Here is a 5,227-nt window from a genome sequence, read left to right as displayed (position 1 = left end):
CCATCTGCCAGGGAGGTCAAGGTGATATAATATTAAGATCTATTTTAGCTGCAGTGATGTGTGGTTGAATTCTGATTCCAAGTGGTGGAACCAGGTTTGATAGATTTCGAAATAGGTTTTCATACTGAGGGTGGAAAACACAATTGTATGCTGGATTGGATTTAAAATACTCAAAACAAGTTAAGGAACACCCAATTCTTTCATATTACTACAGTAATATAGTCATGACATGACAGATTAACTATAGTAAAATGAAAGAATATGTGTTCTCTAACTTCTTTTGAGTAGTTTATTTGAGTGCAATTAGGTAATGTATTGCAGTGAAAGTTTAATGCAGTGCAGTTCGAGTGAAGGTTCATCGGCCTCCACATACAAACTGTCCACGGGAGAGGTCCTAAAAGCTCCAAGACAGGCCTTAGGCCCTGGTGGTGTATTATGTCTAATTTTTGTAAATTGCTTTTGCAGGCCCCACCGTTGACAATGGAACCATAGTTTAGAGCGTATTAACGATCTGTACAAGTGAAGGAGGGTCGTCTGATCCCCTCCCCACTCGGAATTTGAAACGACTTTTAACAAGTCGAGAACCTTCAGACACTTTGCCTTGATATATTTGATGTGTGGTAAGAATGTGAGATGACGGTCAAATATGAGGCCCAGTAATTTGGCCTCCTTTACTACCTTGATAGGAGTACCATCTAAAAATAAATCTGGATCCTTGTGAGGTTTGTATTTACGACAAAAGTGAATACAGTTTGTTTTGGATTTCGAAAATGTGAAGCCGTTTTCGGTCGCCAAATTTTGAATTTTGCTTAGACAGAGCTGTAGCTGTCTTTCTATTGTATTCATATTCTTACCACGACAAGAAATGTTGAAATCGTCCACAAAAAGTGAACCATCAACGTTATTGTTTAATACTTTGGTGAGACTATTAATTTTGATGCTGAAAAGTGTGACTGATGGTATGCTGCTTTGAGGGACGCCCTGATCTTGATCGAAATGATCCCTTTCTTAACATACAAACACAAATATACTGTTTTCTAGTCGCATTGCCGTCAACATATTGTATTATTCATGTTCAAATGTTGAGTCCCATGATCCTCTACAGGAAGCTTTGTCAGAGTATATGTCGGGATCGGGTGGTCAGACTCGCTGACTTGGTTGATGCATGTCATCGTACCCCAATTGCGTGGATCGATGCTCATGATGTCAGTCACTGGATTGTCTGGTCCAGACTCGATTATTTACAGATCGCCGTCATATAGCTGGGTTATTGCTGAGTGCGGCGTTAAACAACAAACAAACAGAGCTTATGCGGGGTAGTGAGAAACAGATCGCGATCGCTGTAACGCTGTGAGGAATGATGACAGGTGCCCGATGAAGCGAACATAAAATATTGCTTTCCCTGCAGCGTCGCTGTCCTTACTTAATGCTGCATAAATGTGCGTCCGACGATGTGGCACCTTTATGATACCTCCAGACAATTTCAATTTTAAAGGATTTAATGGACAGATTTCATAATTATTACAGTCCATATGTAACAATTAAGTCTCTTTTCCCTCATGTAGCATACCAAATAAATCACATTTTACTCTATTTCAGCTGATTCCTCCTTAACGATGATCGACCATGTGGTTGCTTTACCGGTAGCCTTCCCCAACTGTTTATGTTCTAGATATAAGTTTTCACAGCAAATATAACAGAGCCACAGTTTCTAAGGGTTCTTAGTTAAGTTACCCTCATTCCACTGTTTTCATCAAAACACATCAAAGGTATCCAATCTCTTTTGTAATTGAAGGGCATATGTTCTGTTTCACGGTTACAATTTCAATATCCAGCCATGGTGGTTGACTGTTGTTACATTTGAGAGAATATGTATGTGTCCTTTGCTTCCTCTTGTCGGAACTTGTGACAAGTTTTGGGAGGAGAGACAGGTGTTTACGTATTGAGGTGATGTGCTCTGCCTTTGAAACAGATTGTGTATTCCGAGAAAAATAGGTTATTCTTTTATGTCGACAATCGCAACCATCCAATCTGTCTCTTAGCAATGCACGTCAGCTCCCTACAGGTATCTAATGAAGCGAACGTAAAATGTCATTGTTACGTGTTTATTTGACCCCAACCAGAAGACAGCGGAGCATCAAAGACTGAGTATTTACAACGAGTGAGTCAGTTGGGTTTATCGCTGCTTTTAACGGTATTCCAGTTATATCACAGCGTGTCAGCTTAATATGGGCACTCACTCACTCACTCACTCACTCACTCACTCACTCACTCACTCACTCACTCACTCACTCACTCACTCACTCACTCACTCACTCACTCACTCACTCACTCACTCACTCACTCACTCACTCACTCACTCACTCACTCACTCACTCACTCACTCACTCACTCACTCACTCACTCACTCACTCACTCACTCACTCACTCACTCACTCACTCACTCACTCACTCACTCACTCACTCACTCACTCACTCACTCACTCACTCACTCACTCACTCACTCACTCACTCACTCACTCACTCACTCACTCACTCACTCACTCACTCACTCACTCACTCACTCACTCACTCACTCACTCACTCACTCACTCACTCACTCACTCACTCACTCACTCACTCACTCACTCACTCACTCACTCACTCACTCACTCACTCACTCACTCACTCACTCACTCACTCACTCACTCACTCACTCGGGAGGAAAGCCCGAAGTGATGCAGGTCTTAGACGTTTACCACTTCGGTGAAACTCACGAGCACGGGTATGGTTCTGCCATAGAAACATATTCGGGGCGAACAGGGATTCGAACCCACAATCATAGGTTTCTGGCGTGCCCAAGGGACGCAACTCTGCAAAGCGAATTGCGGCGCCCTTGACGACTGGGCCACCCGTGCCCCCGCATTTACAACGACTCTCCCCAGTTGGTCAAAGGGGATAAACTATCACACTAACGAATACACATGTGATGTTCTAATACAATGAATAATACAACTGAACTGTTTGCTTTTCAGGAGGGAAGGGGGGCAATCTGCATGTTGACACGGTCACAATATACCTATGCTACGTGTGAGAGGTCGGGGTGAACAGTATGTTTCTTGACTGACATCGACTTCGTTGACACAAGAGCAGAAATGTGACAGTGGTTTGTTTTTCTGTTATTCGAACAAACATATTCCATGTGCTGTGTGAAAGTTCACCCTTTCTTACAAGATAATGAAATTACTTGAAAACGCTCTTGCAACACAGGCGCGAACGAAGCAACACCCATTCCCTGTGATATGCCACTTTGCCATATACACCACCGACAGAAAATAAGGGAACTGATGAAATTATGGAGAAAAAAATACATTAAATGTCTGTAAAATTAAGTTTTGACGTGTAGATCTATAGCTTGTGGGTAAACCATGTTGGGAGAAACATGCAGGACACCATGATGGTATGCTGTTGAGTAACGTGCATCTTGGTATTGCCTGCCACTCCATCTGAAAAGCTACCCCAGGATGGGCCACGTTGGCGGGTGCTTGGTCTCGAAGGGTACCCACTCCCCCTGAGGACAATCCACAGATGCTCTATTGAGGACATGTCAGGGGACTTCGCGGGCCAAACCAATGTCCGTACGCCTTATCGTCGGAGATAACATACCCCTGGCCAGTCAAATGTCCAATCACAAACAAAGCTCAAACTCAAATACCGCAGTTTACAGATATGTGCAGATTTTGAGTAAAAGAGCTGGATGTTTTTCATTCATCATCTCTTCTACCATCTGACCCATGATTGAGGACTCCTCTCTCGTAAATAGTTGATTTGTGTAGTATTTGCTTAATCTAACAAGTTGGCCTATCTATATTGGCATTTTGGTTAAACTGAACAATTACCGAATGATTGTTGATTGGTACATTATCAGGAGGGTTACAACAACCACATGGTCGATAGTGTCGGCCGCCATTTCGTCAGCCGATTTACGTCCCTTGGATTGCAGGATCCGCTGATCGTTTATTCGAATACCAGATTTGCCCTGATTATGACCCTTGATTTGTCAGCACCTTCCGCATCTTGTATGTTACACGAAGGTGATAAATGAAGTGGCGAGTTTTTCTTCTACATTTTGCTCATACTCATGCTGACATAATGTTCAAATCAATGGAAAACCAAGTAAATATCTCGTATTGCTTCTCCATATGGTGGGGACCCCTCGCTGGAACAGATTGTTACCAACTTTGTAACAGTCATTATTGTGAGACCAACCGTTTAATATTCAGGGGAGGGGTTGTTTGAGACAACATAGCTTCAAAACATAATTAATGGGTGGTTGCAACATTTTTTTCAAAACAAACATTGAGCAATTGATTTTATTATATACTTCAGTGTGAATGACATAGTTTTCTGAAGTTGAGAAAACGTTATATTTCTCTGAACACTTTGACGGAACTATTGTCATACAAGAGTTACCTGCCCGCAGATTGTCTCCCTTTATCTAGATCGTACACAAACTGTTAACTTCCTTTTTACGTTAGCTCCACACTGACAAGGCAAAATAATGACAGATAGTCATTTATGGAGATGATATCTCTTCTTGTCATTAGTTAGTCTCTTGAAAATGTTTCGTTATAAACTGCAAATATTTAATTTCGTTAAGCAACAAACAAATCATGACATCAATCACTGGAATGTCTGGTCCAGACTCGATTACTTACCGACCGACGTCATATAGCTGAAATATTGCTGTGTGCGGCGTTAAACAATAAACAAACATATTATTTCTATCAATTTCGGAAACATTGAGTCCCAGAATATATGTATCACAAGGGTTGGCAACTTATTTATCAAAACATAACTGGTTATGGTTGGTTAACGCCGTACAAGTGAACTTATGATTTGTTCGAATAGACTGTGTTGGTCCAGGGTTGGTTGGTTGGTTGGTTGGTTGTTTATCGTTACACTCAGCAATATTCCAGCTATATGACAGCGGTCTTTAAATATTCCGAGTCTGGACCAGACAATCCAGTGATTAATATCATGAGCATCGATCCACGCAATTGGGATCGATGACATGCATCAACCAAGTCTGGTGTAACCTGAGGACAAAGTATAATTTACAGCAATTTCGGAAACAGATTAAGTCCCGGAGTATCAAATGGTCGGCACCTTATAATATCTAATTATATCTGCGTCTTTTACACCAGGACCTATGACCTGAAAGCTGTGAATGACTGATGACGAAGGG

This window comes from Haliotis rufescens, unplaced genomic scaffold (assembly GCF_023055435.1).
Source record: "Haliotis rufescens isolate VD_foot unplaced genomic scaffold, xgHalRufe1.0.p SCAF_7, whole genome shotgun sequence".
NCBI lineage: Eukaryota > Metazoa > Mollusca > Gastropoda > Lepetellida > Haliotidae > Haliotis > Haliotis rufescens.
The sequence above is the reverse complement of the archived record's forward strand: the minus strand, read 5'-3'. Positions refer to the sequence as shown.